The following is a 14484-nucleotide window of genomic DNA, read 5'->3' on the forward strand; positions in this document are numbered from 1 at the left end:
AGCAGGTTAATCAGAAAGAAATTTGTGGGGGTGGGTGCTGGGAAAAAGAGAAAGAAGACAAAAGAAGGGGGTGAAGGAGGAGGGAGAGAGAAGAGGGGAGGGGGAGGGGAGGAGAAAGGGGGGAGGGGAGGGGAGGGGAGGGGAGGGAGAGCCCAGAACGGCTGAGACATCTGAGAATCCTGACAGTTACTGGTCCTTTTATTCACTTATGGTGCCATGAAATGACAAGGCCTTGTGGGTTTTCCAAGTTCCATATTTGGTATTAAGTAGGATTATAGTCCTTTCCAAGCCCCATGTACTACATAGAAGCAACAACACAGTCATTGAAACTGAAGGAGCACAGAAGACTACAATGATGGACATTTTAGTAGCAGCCGATATGAAAGGCAATGCAAGCAGCAGATGACTCCAGCTCTGAACTCCCTCCCAAGCATTTGGATTGGGTTAAACTCTGGGACTGTGGTGATGCTAGGAAAACTTAGTCATGGATATCAAATAAAGTAAGTGTCCTACCATCCTAATAAGTTGGTATTGGGGGAAGGTGGGAGTGTCCAAAAAAGAAATGAAACTGTTTTAATGAAAACAGACTGTTTTACACCTTAGCTTGTGAATGGACTAATATTTGATATTTAATGAGTGCTGTGTGTAAGGCACTGTGTTAAGAATTTCATATGTAGTATCTCGTTTAACATCCACAACAATCTTTTCTATGAGTTACAGGGCATTATCTTAAATTGCATAGTGCACAAGGCAATCTCTAAAAATTGTACCCAGACTTTTTAACCTTCATGAGAAACCTGGGGTTTAGAAACACAGTTCTGTCAGTAAGTTGGTTACTCTCTGTGTCCACACTAAATAGTGTGCTATACTGCCTCTTAGCCTGTGTAAAAGTGAACAAAAAAGGAGAGGTTTCTGGGACGCCTGGGTGGCTCAGTTGGTTGGGCGGCTGCCTTCGGCTCAGGTCATGATCCCGGCGTCCTGGGATCGAGTCCCACATCGGGCTCCTTGCTTGGCAGGGAGCCTGCTTCTCCCTCTGCCTGCCACTCTGTCTGCCTGTGCTTGCTCTCGCTTCTCTCTCTATGACAAATAAATAAAATAAAATCTTAAAAAAAAAAAAAAAAAAAGGAGAGGTTTCTTTCTGAACAAGAAAAACACCAAACCAAGTCCATGAGGTTTTCAGGGAGGAGAGGCTTACTGAGAGAGGCTGGTAGAGAAGAAGCAGAATGCATGGTTTTCATTGCATTAGTTGTATTTTTATCTCTTCATCTCTTTAGACCAAATTGTTCTATGCATGGAGATGAATGCTTAAAGACATGATTTCACCCAACATGCTCTTTGGGACACTATCTGTACAGAATGTTAATAGGCATGACAAGTAATGTTCTGGGGTCAGCAAAAGCTAGGGAGACTGTGAGCATAACCAAAGTCAAAATCTGTGTGTGTGGGTCTGGAGAAGGGGAGGAGAAGAATTCACAAAGCCTTTAAAAACTGTGGGGACAATCAGGTTTCACTTACTATTTCCACAGACATCTCCTAGGAGGGTTATGACTTGTAGCCTTTCTTAAATGTATTTGAGTAGGGGTTTATGAAATATCTATTTATTTGTATATATGTATATGCATTTACACATTTACATACATATATATTATTTGCTAGGTATCTTAAGGAAACAATTCTGATGGGATGTATTGTATGGAACACTGGTCTGTAAAAGGGATATTTCCCAGCTTAAAATCTATGCATCATTCTTCATGTCCCATGTGGAGCCCTTATTGGACACACTTAATCCTCTTGCTTTGCTCATCTTTGTTTCTGGATATAAAGAGGAAGGCCTTGGGCACCTACATTCCAAATTACTCTTATCTTTGAATCTTAGGAAGTAAGTTGAACATTTTTTTTTTTTTAATTTCTTTTCAGCGTAACAGAATTCATTGTTTATGCACCACACCCAGTGCTCCATGCAATACGTGCCTTCCTTAATACCCACCACCTGGCTCCCCCAACCTCCCATCCCCCGCCCCTTCAAAACCCTCAGGTTGTTTTTCAGAGTCCATAGTCTCTCACGGTTCATCTCCCCTTCCAATTTCCCCCAACTCCCTTCTCCTCTCCATCTCCCTATGTTGACCTTTTTAAAAAAGATTTTATTTATTTATTTATTTGTCAGAGAAAGAAAGAGAGAGAGAGAGAGAGACTAAGCACAAACAGAGGGAGCTGCAGGCAGAGGGAGAAGAAAGTTCCCTACTGAGCAAGGAGCCCAATGTTGGACTCGATCCCAGAACCCTGGGTTCATGGTCTGTGCCAAAGGCAGATGCTTAACCAACTAAGCCACCCAGGTGTCCCAATAATTTGAACTTTTGACAGTAGTGAACAGGTAACCACTCTACTAATTGGTATCTGTGTATTTCTTTGGGTGGTATTTTTGCATTTCTGACCTTAGACAAGTCAGTTAATCATTCTACTGCACTTCCATAAATGAGAATCTGAGCTAAAATAATCTAAAAACTCTCTTATACATATCTGATTCTCATATTTTTAGAATATGAGAAGTTTAGAAAGATTTTAAGCTATAGTAGATCCTCAGCTAGTTTAGTAGTCTCAGGATTTTGTCATCAATAAATTAGCCCTCACGGTAAATTTTTCCAAGTACTTGGGGAAGCTTATTTGTAACTCTTTGCAACTAATTAAAACTATGGAAATACGATAATGAGAACAGCTGGCATAGTGCCCATATTTAATTAACCCTAAACCCTTTTTAAGAAATAATACATAAAGATTAAAAAATCCCATTATTTGTGAAACACATCCTTTTTTTTCTTTTGGCTTAGAAATGCAGACTTAACTGCATCTCTTCCTCACCCTCTCCACTTTTAATCCTCATTCTCCAGAGAGTGGCAGACATCTTGTATAAGACCTATTACTGTGGCCCCATGATATTTTCTTGAGGTCATATTTTTCTCTTTGTGCACACATTTGCTAATCTATGAAAGTATATTTTTCAAGAAGAATATCTAAAAAGGAAAATAGGGATGTGGATCAATAGAAACCATAGCTTTAAAAAGAGACTAGTGGGAAACCACAGAAAAGGTCAATATGAAAACCCTTATCAGCCATACACGATGCTGTTTAAGGAGTAAGCTTTGCCTTGGGGTTCTCTTACCCGGTTATTCATTAACTGACAGGAAATGCCTGACCTGAGGGATATTATTATTTGAAACTTGGTCTTTTTCTTTTCCTCCCAAAGTCTATAACGTCTCTATTTCAATTGAACACTTTTGAAAAAAATCTTTTTATTTTTATGACTGTACATTTTCTGGAAAGTGATAAATTGTGTCCAGTAGGAAAAAAATGGACTTAATTTAAATGTTTTCTGAAGGTTACAATCTTAATAGAAGTCCATGAATTTGAGAAATATTAACTCTGCAGTGTATGACAGCTCCTGAATTTTGCAGCATGCCAACATCAAGTTAGCTAGTGCCCCTCTTCCTGTAAATATTTACATTTTAAAAACCAACACCAAAATACAACTTTATTTACTGAACATGTCATTATTGTTTCTAAGAATGATATTCTTTCTGGTTCATAACTTATTACCGTTTACAAAAGACCATTTGATGACTGAAAAGAATGTGAACTGATTAAATGTAATATTCAATTTCATGCACATATTTTTCTTTTTGCCAAAAAGTGGTGTCCTATTTCTCTTGAATACTATATATCACCTCAGTGGTTAACATTTGGTTCAATTGAATACAGGTGGTTAATATTTGGTAGTATTTTGAAACTGATTCCTAGCCTGGAGACATTTTAGCATCAGTAAGTGTTTTGTATTGAGAAAAGTCCAAAGCAATATCTATGGCTGACAATAATATCTTGTATAATTTTGCTTTTCCATTTAATTTCTGAGTTTTCTTCCCATAATTCCAACCTTGAGCAATGGGCTTCAAGGTGAATTATCAGTAAAAGAAAGTACGCATGCAATCCAGGTTGTAATGTAAGTTTCTATATTGATATGTGGTATGATGAAATCCTAAGGTAAATAACTTTTAAGTGGTATGTAGTATATTCTACAATTGCTTAGGATATTGCTCTGTTGGGAAAGAATGGATACTTTACATGGCAATTCATACCTCCATGTACAGCATCTGTTACGTATTGGTAATTGCTCCTTTGTTTGTCTCTTTGGGATATGATAAAGCACTCTTTACTATAACTTGGGTGACGTCAAGAAGATGAACAATTTTTGGATTCTGGATGAATGGCAAACAAGAACACTAGCATATGTGTGCTAGAATAAGAATGGTGCATGGTCATGGTTTTCCAAGGATTACATTTCCAAATATGAGTAATTTTTAGTGTATTTTCAGTATGAGTACTTTAGGTTTCATAATATAGGGAAGTAAATAATCCCTTATTGTGAACCTATTTGCTATTGTCATGATTTTAGCCTAGGTAGACTGGACTGTCTTTTGTGGCTCATATATTAATATTAATTAAACATTAATAGGAATATTAGTTAAACATTAATATATGATATATATTATAACTAATACATTCGTATATATTAACTAAAATATATATTATAATTACTTTATAGAAATTGGTTAAATATTCATATTAATATTTATTATTAATATTAATCCCTAAACTTTTTTTAGTGAAAAAATTATAAGACAAATAGCATTAATGAAGTCTTACCTCATTGACTACTTACCATTCCAATTTAGCTTCTGTAGAGTGGTAAGATAATAGGAGGCTATATGATACCATACCTACTTCTTGGCCAGGATAAATGAATAAAATATGTAGCCAAGGGAATTTGAAATAATATGAGAGATGTCACTGTGGAGAAATGGGAGCAAAGGTAAGCATAAGTTGTGGCCAAGTAGTCACCAGATGGGATGGATACATGCAAACCAGTACACACTATATAGTGGAATGATCATTAGCAATCAAGAAGAGTTTTTACCCATAGCTAACGTTTGGAAATCCATAGCTCATTTAAATATTTTGTTTGAAGAATACCCATAGAGCTATAGATTAAACAAAAAAGGAAATTGCTTTATTTATATATTTCCAGTCTATGGCTTTTATAGGCTCCTGACAAATCAGATTTCCAAGTGCTATCTTTAGTTGTAGTAAATACAGTCTTTTTTTTTTTCTTTTTTTGCAAAATATCTTTAACTTGAAAGAATTCAGGAGAAGTGGCAGAAATAAGAACTATTAGTTCTGCAATCTTATTATGCAAACTGAAAAAACTATTCATTGTAGTGTACAAGCCTCTGCAGGCATTAGTGGTCTCTGCAGTTGGAGAATGGGATATTTGCATTTTTTAATTCGAACATGTTGGAGTACCAGAATGACTATGTTCATAACCTTAATGAGTAAATATAAATTTTGGTATCAAATTGGGTTAAAAACTTATCTGAAAATTAGAAAGCAGGATTTTCTTGAGCATCATTTCATTAATTTGGTATTTTATATATCCTACAAATACTTAAACTTTTTAAAGAATTGAACACAGTCCTAGGCACTGAGGATACGGACATGGATACGATTCAGGGATGTTCGATTTAGTGAGAGGATCATGGGCGAGCATTTAATTACAATTCAGATGCAGTGTGCTACTGTTTATACCAGAGGATATATCCTGTGGTTTATCCTGTAGTTTGTTCTGTGGTTTAGTTGGGAGGGAATGTCCTCCAGTAGGCAAGGCATGGATCTAAGGAGAATAATTTGGAAGTCGTCAGTGTCCTGCCAGGCTCACCTCCTACCCTGCCTCTTTCTCCACCAGGTTCTTCTCAGCCTCCTTCACCTGAAATTTAACTATCCTCTCTGTCCTTTCAGAATACTTTTGATCTGAGGTACTAATATTTCCCCAGATTAATTGCGTAGCATCATTTTCAAGGTGCAACTTAATTGCACCACAGCTAATCTGTACCTTCATTTATTTTTTTATGTTATTTATTTATTTATTTTTCTTCAGGCTGAAAAAGGAAGGTAATTTCTGGGTGTCTCACATCTGCTAACTACCTTCTATGACCAATTGACTGATGTGGCTCTCCCTATCTAACTACCCCAGGACAGAATGCCAGAAGAATCTAGACTGTTAGAAAAAGTCACTGAGGAAGTACCACTGTCATTATAACTTGTGCCTGAAGTGACCCTCCATCACACTTTGGCCTCCTGAGCCTTCCACAGATAACAGGGTCCTGGGCACAGGCTGCAGAACCTACTGTGACTCTGTCTTGTCCTCACAATGAATCTGCTACACTCTGTATGACGAGGACTAATCTATCTGCATCCTCCATTGCTCTGTCACATTTCGCAAGACCTACCTCCAAACTGACATTTTATTTTGCCAGGCCCCATCCTCAGGGTGGATGAAACTTTTCTTCTCGGATTCAAAACCATATCATCCCATCTCCATTAACAAAGCCTTTTTTGGCGTGGAGCTGGCAGAGTTCACAAAAGTGATAAGCTTATATACAATACAAGTATAATTAATTTTAGGGGCCACAGGGTGGCTCAGCTGGTTAAGCATCCAACTCTGGATTTCCACTCAGGTCGTGATCTCAGGGTTGTGAGATCAAGCCCCACATCAGGCTCTGTGCTGACCTTGGAGCCTGCTTGTGATTCTCTCCCTCCACCCTTCCTCACGGATGCTCTCTCTCTCCCCTTCTCTCTCTCTCTCTAAAAGAAAAAAAAAAGTAATTTAAAAATTCTATTTCCTAACCATTTTATCAGATCAAGAAAATTGTTGAAGTCTTCCAGGACAGGTCCCATTTACATGTTTATGTGTGCCACGTAGTCATCATTTCTGCTTGGGTAGTGCTATCAGACACAGAAGTCTCACAAGCCTCAGTGGTCCCCGGCTCTGGCTTTATAGTTGCAGCCCTCTGGAGGGATTGGCAGGCATATAAACCATATATAGATGCTTGTTTTACAAAGGTAGGCATAGCAGAGACATCTGTGACCATCAGTTTCTGTCACAGTCCTAATCTGCATCCACCAGTGACTAGAGATAGTTTATTTACTGTCTTATATTGCATAATTCTTGTGTCAATACTTGATTTGCTTCATCCATAATACAGAATGGAATTCCGGCTACTTTGATTTTCCTGGGTCTTTTTTTACAATGCAGAATATCTCAAAGGCTGACAATCCAGCTTTGTCTCATTATATGTTTTTGTTTACAAAGATAGTAGAGGGATGACACCAGGATAAGTTCTCAGTATCAGTGTATGCAAACAACAGCAGGGGAAAACAAAGACACTATCTTAAGTCTTTTTCACTTAAATAGTGAATATGATGTTATTCAGGACATGAAGTCATACTAGGAAGTTTATGGAGTCATACTAGGAAGTTTAGATTTCTGATTACTAGGATACATCTTATATCAGTGGTTCCAGAGCACAGGGACACAAACTCTTAAAGACCTTGGTATTATTGCAAGGACTACATGCAAAAATCCTTATATACATCAATTTTTTTCCCTAGACTGAAGGAATATTAGGTCTTACCTATATGTGTATTACAGTTTTTGAAGTGTAAATAGATGCCCTTAGGATTACTGTATTATAAACATTTTAAAAGCACTCAAATATAGATTATGGTCAATTATTATCAATTAATATCTATCAAATACTTTTTGTATGAGAATCTACAAATATTTTGGTTTTAAGAAGGTTCTTCCCTCTGAAAAATTTACAATTCCTTTGTTAAGTAGAATATGTACTCCTATCCTTACTGGTAATAGATGAACAAAAGTATAATCATTATTTCTTTTTCATTTTCTGGAAAGATCATCTATTTGAAAATATCATGTTTGAATAATACTTATCCTGCCCCTGCTATTTCAAGTGACTAGTTACTGAACAGTAGTTTTATGCCTAGACCTATAAAAATCATTTTATATACCTAATATTGTTTGTACTTCACAATAGTCCCATAAGGTGTTATTTCTCTCCTTTTATAGAGAAAGAAACTGAGGCTTGGAGAGAGAAAACTTGGCAAAGGTGACCCAGTCCTGTTATGTGACAGAACATAAATTAAGCCATGTCAGAATTATTTCATATCTTTGCTTATATGCAAGACACCAACAGAAAAAAAATCACCCTTCTAAAAAATGCTAGTGAGATAATCATCAGTAATTCTTAAATAGAGAGATGTTTATCAAGCATTTATCCATGATGGGTCAATTTTCCCTAACTGCTTATAATATTTTTTGAAATATTTATTTATTATTGCTCCTTCAATGGAACAATAGAGGGAGGTAAAATGAACAAAAAACCTCTTTAATTAAGGTAGGTAGATTCAAAACAGGTAATTAGAAATCAAGTATTTGTTCTTCTTTTGTTTTTAACATTTACTTTTTTATTTGAGAGAGAGAGAGAGAGAGAGAGCAGGAAGAGCAGCAGAGGGAGATGGAGAGAGACAATATCACGCAGGCTTCCAGCTGAGTGTGGAGCCCCAAACAGCCCTCAATCTCAGGACCCTGAGATCATGACCTGAACCAAAATCAAGAGTTGGATGCTTAACTGACTGAGCCACCAGGTTCCCCAATATCATATATTTGTTCTATGATCAATTAAAATTCTTGTTCAGAAGAGCTTCCTACCAAAAGACTTCAGTAGGAAAGAAACCTGCACATCATCTTGTGTGACTTTTAGGATGTCCTTCAACTGTAATTATCAGTAATAATTCAGGCCCATGAGTATTCTTGAGTTCTTCTACTTCTCAGATTATCTCTAGATGAGCAGCAGAAACACTGCAGATTTCTGCCATCTCCAAACTAATCTGTTTTTATGGGTTTTGCCTCATCTGCACAACTGCTATCCTTGTTTGTAAAAATGGCATTCTATCAACTACAGTCTGGAGAGTTGTCCAATTTAAACTCTGTTAATATTTTAAAAGGAGAAATGGCACCTATATATTTAAAAGTGTGCCTGCATTACAAAGTAATATTGACTTTTAAACTAGACTTAAACGTTGCAAAGATTGTACAGAGAGCTCCTATATACCTCCATACCAAATTTCTGTTAGTATGAACATCTTACATTAGTACAGTGCATCTGTCACAACTAATGGACCAATGTTGATATATTTTTGTTAAAGTCTATACTGTATTCAGATTTTGTTACTTTTTACCTAATGTTCTTTTTATGTTTCAGGATCCCATCCATGATACCACATTGCATTGAGTTTTCAGATTTCCTTAGGCTCCTCTTAGGTATGACAGTTTCCTGGATTTTCTTTCTTTCTGTGATCTTGGCAGTTGAGGATTTGTGGTCAGGTACTTTGTAAAATGTCCTTCAACTGGGGTTTATCTTTTTTTCTTCATGATTAGACTGGGTTACTGGTTTCCAGAAGGAAGACCACAAAGACAAAGTGCCATCTCTACCACCTCATATCAAGGGTATATACTACCAACATGATTTATCACTTGTTGAATTTAATCACCTGGATAAGGTAGTGTTTGTCAGGTTTCTTCACAGTAAAATTACTTTTTCCCCTCTGCTTTCCATTCTTTTCCAAATATAGACCAACATCTAGTGTAAAATGTAAGAAATACAGGGGCATCTTGGTGGTTCAGTGGGTTGAGCAACTGACTTTGGCTCAGGTCATGATCTCAGGGTCCGGGGATTGAGCTCTACATCAGGCTCTGCACTCAGTGGTGAGTCTGCTTGTTCCTCTCCCTCTGCCCCTCTCCCCACTCATGCTTTCTGTCTCTCAAATGAAAAATAAAATCTTTTAAAAAGTAAAATACTGTATGTTGGCTAATTGAACATAATAAAAAATAAATATAAATACCTCCATAGTAATAAATAAATAAATAATAATAAATAAATAAAATGTAAGGCATACAGTTTTTAGAGATTGCCTATAGACTACACAATTTATAGTTTTATTTTCCAGAAATAATAGCTTGATCTTGGAAACAGACCAAGAAACATTAGCTTTTTTAAAAGTCAGTATTTTGTCCATTATTTTGGTGAACTATCCAAGTTCTTCAATAGGATATGCAGTGGTTATTGAAAAATATTAATTTATTTCCCATATTTCTCCAAAAATATTTGCATGTGGCAAAGATATATGGATTTTTTGTTTCACCAAATGAATCTACTTTTAAGAATAAGTGATTTAAGAAGCTGAGAGATCTGTGATTCTCTACTCTGTATTATCCCAGAAACAGTACTATCACCATGCTGTGTTGCCCTCCTTAGGCTGATAAACCTTGCTTTTTGGTTTTCTACTTAAAAAAAAAAAAAGCCAGAGAGAAAATAGGAGGAGAAAATATATAACTAGGACAGAGGATATTATTAAAAATGTAAAAGCAGATAAAGATGACATTTAATACTTCATAAGAAATCTATTGTTATGAAAAGGAATGTATCAAGGAAAAAAAATAGTTCAGCCAACACTGAAATTTCATTTCTTAGCTCCTTAATAAAGACTGAGAAGCCCCCCCCCCCGGGCAAAATGCTTATCCCTTCTCGCATGCCTAGAATAACTGTATTTCCCACCTTCCCTTGCTCTTAGCTGATGCCTTGTCATTAAGTTCTGACAAAGGGATGTTGATTAAGTTACAGGTGTCTGCCCCTGGGAAACTTCTTTAAGAGATAGTTAGTCTATACCTTCTATCTGTTGTTGTTTTTCCTTTCCTTTTCTCTTCTGACTTGAACACAAGCCAGATGGGTGTGGCTGAATATGGTCAAGCCAAAGTTGACCATGAGTTGTCTGAAGGAATGAAGAACATAATTGGTGAAACAACAACATAGAATCAGCTGAGTTCGTAACACAAGATGCACCTGCCCTAAAATGACTGTCTCCACACTTTTACATGAAACATCAATAAGTTTTTATCTTTTTAAAGCCACTATCATTTCTGGTTTTCTGCCACTCACAAACAATTAATATAATAACATTCTGAGCCCAAGCTCTTCTTTAGCTAATAATAATAATAGCTAATATTTATTGAATATTTCCTTTTTCCCCAGCACTTATGTGCATGATTTACATATAGTAGCATTTGAAACTTTCAATAACTATATGAAACAACATTATTAACTTTCTTTTACAGTTGAGCAAACTGAAGCTCATGGACTTGAACTGTTTCAAAGATCATAAAGCTGTTCCATAGCAAAGCTAGGATTTGAATTCAGTTAGTCTGGCTTCAAACACTGCACTCCAAAGAAACTGTTATTTACTCAAGACTTTTTTAGAATATCAGAATAAAAATAATTTTATATTAAAGACAGTGTTGAGGTTTCAATATTGTCAATAAATACTTAGGCAATATAATGTAAAGCTCAAAAACATGAGACCTAGAGACAGACGATGTAGGCTTTGACATCATCTATGTATTAACTACATAATAGATTCTAGAATCCATTTCTAATTCCATAGATTGAATGGTTAGAGTTTGTCAGTCCCCCTTGCCCTCCTTGCACTCAAGTGGCATATGTATTTTACTCTGAAAATGGCAAGTATTTACTGTACTATAATTATTTTGAGAAAAAAAAAACTGAGTAGTTTGCTTCTTACTTGACAGTCTATGATAATGACCTAATAAGACATAATACATAGAATGTGACAAGCGTCAGAGATGAGGTAATTTGTAATTTGAAATTGTGGAAATTGCAATTCAAAGATCTCTTATAGTTTTATTCTCTAAATATATTATAGTGGCATGTGTGCCCATAAGACTGTGTCGAATATTAGGCAAAAGTTTACCAGAATATATTCTTCAATTTTATTTTTGTGTGTGCTTATTTATTTATATTTCTATGTCAAACTTATTATTGATTGTCTATTACCACATACTCAAGCTGCAACGATCAGACCAAGGAGATTTACGTAAAGTGCTTAGAATAGTCCAAAACGGTATCCTCAAAGACCACAGTGATGATAACCTCACGTAGGCTGAGTGTTTGCTGTGCACCTGGCACTTTTGTTTCTTATGCATTGATTTATTTGATTTTTCTAATTACCCCTCTGACAGAAAATCATGAACCCTCTTTTATGGATGAGGAAGCCAAGGCACAGAGAGGTTGAAAATGTTGCTACAATCCTAAAATAAGTGGTAGAGCTACAACATGAATCCAAGCAATTGGTTTCCAAGATCTGCCTTAACCCATCATGTTGTATGGTTTTTCTAAAATATGAGACCTAAATAAATACATAAATAGGAAGATACTTCTGGAGTAAAAGATTATTTCTTATTTCTGCTTTACTCCTGCTGGCTTAAAATGTGAAAATCACCAGGAGGGAGGTTGTGTTAAACCCTTACTTCAAAAAAGAAATAAAAATATTTACATAAATGTGAAATTACCTCTCAAGATTATGCCCAACAATATTTTTATTATACATAATTATATGTAGTATCCTCTACCCTGTATATCATTCTTAACACAGAGAAAATGCCACCATCCTAGAACTTCTATCTTGAAATTAGAAGTATAATCAGAGCTCAACAAATTAATATTATCATCCACCCAATGTCATCAATCCTTTAGAATAAAAACAACAATTGAGTCTATTTCTCTAAATATTTTGAAATGGTAATCTAAATACAGTGATTTTATCCAAGGCATTGTATCTTATAAGCTTCTAAATGTAAATGTTTACCCTGTGTATCTTGCTTAACTCAACATAGAGAAAAATACCACATTCTAGGAGCTTCTACCTTAAAATCAGAAGTATAATCAGAACTCATCCATCAATGTCATTAATACTTCAGAGTAAAACCAATTACCAAGTTTATTTTTCCAAACACTTTGAAATGGTTATTTCAATATAGGGATTTTATACAAGGTGTTTTCTCCTATCAGTCTCTAATTGTAAATGCTCTATAAATCTGAGCTACGGATTTATAGCTTGTAAGAGAACTCAAGAAATGAAATTTTTATTAAGCTATTTGTGGAATTACAAATTGCTTCCATATACAAAACAGAACATTAACATTTCTCTAAATTATTATTAGGTATACCTAGTGTACAATGTATACATTTTGAAATGCAACATAATTATCAGTACTTAAAAATATTCTGATCTCTATCATTAGCCTTTAACATGTACTGCTATTTTAGAGAGGTAGATGAGTAAGTAGCACAATGTAGACAGAAACAATTTGTTTGGGATTAAAGTCAAAGGTATAGTCTTTGGTAAAAGTACATGGACTACACAGATTTTGAATGCCCTAATTAATTACTTTCTTAACAAATTTAGTCTTTCTAATAGTCTTTCCCTAGGAATAATGGATAGTTCACAAAAACCAAAATGGAATGGTGACAAAAACCTTTAGGCTCCTTTATTGCATTCATAACAGTATTCATAAATATAACACTTGTCCCATTGTTTTCAATTATTCAGTAGTTCAATAATTATTTTTGATTTCTCTGGGTATACATAATAATATTGTCAGTAGTTCAATAATTATTTTTGATTTCTCTGGGTATACATAATAATATTGTGCTAAAGATAAATGAGATATTTATATCCTTCAGGAGCTCACTTTCTTAGTAATATGTGGTGTTATAGTGAAAATACTTCCTTCATTTCAGTATTTTATACTTCGGGTTATAATAATCTATCCTTGTTTCTGATTCTTATGGAATCTCTGTAAGAGTGTATTTTCTTCCTTTTTGTATTCTTAGTGACAAATTCTCATCTCAGCACAAATGAAATCAAGATTTGGTTTGGCAAAGGAAATAGACATTAGGCCATGAGAGTAGATGGTCTGTTTGAAGAACAAGCAACTATTTCACGTGTCCGGAAGTGAAGTAGCAGAGTTGGGAAAGTGAGTTAAACAGAAGTCACCTTGATAATATTGAAATAAAATATTTGGTAAAATTATAAGTATTTTTAAACATTTTTGGTGTCTCAGAATATTTTTCTAGCAGAAGATGCTGATTATACTGTAAAAATAACTATGGGTTATATATATATATATATATGAGTTTGTGGGAAACAACCCTCTTGGTTTAGTCTCTAGTTCAAGAGACCACTCTTTCCTCCTTGTAGTTGTAATGATTAAAGTGGTCCTTCTTAGGTCAGCTATGACCTGGATCTAATTTTCTTTTCAAAGATCTGGAGTTCGATCCAGAGCATTCTTTTTTTATTTGTAAATTTCTTCTCCCCAGGTACCTTTGTATGAAATTCACACATGCTTAAATGTCTTCCATACTAAAAAAACCAGTAGTGCCTCTTAATTCCATCTAGTAATCCAGGTACTGCTTAATTCTTAATCCCTTTCATAACAACTTATTAAGGGTTATTCTAAAATGCCTTTCCTCATTTCTTCACACACCATTCACTTTCTAACCCATTCCATTTTATAATCTTAATAATCCACTCAAAGTGCTTTTATTAAAATCGCCAATGTTGTCTTTGTCATCAAATCAAAAGGTACTTCTTAGGTACTATCTTATATAGACTTTCAGTATTTTGCTTAACATCTCCCTCCTTGAAACCCTTAACTTCTGT

The 14484-nt window shown here is 35.3% G+C and overlaps 1 long non-coding RNA gene across 1 annotated transcript; it reads left to right on the plus strand.

Annotated features, from left to right (window-relative positions):
• The first annotated feature begins 235 nt into the window (after nt 1-235).
• On the plus strand, nt 236-13794 carry LOC116594004. Its single transcript, XR_004287028.1, has 3 exons — nt 236-500; nt 9171-9229; nt 13656-13794. It is a non-coding gene; the product is annotated as an uncharacterized LOC116594004 (long non-coding RNA).
• Nucleotides 13795-14484: the final 690 nt, after the last annotated feature.

The sequence above is a fragment of the Mustela erminea genome, chromosome 6 (genome assembly GCF_009829155.1).
Source record: "Mustela erminea isolate mMusErm1 chromosome 6, mMusErm1.Pri, whole genome shotgun sequence".
Lineage (NCBI taxonomy): Eukaryota > Metazoa > Chordata > Mammalia > Carnivora > Mustelidae > Mustela > Mustela erminea.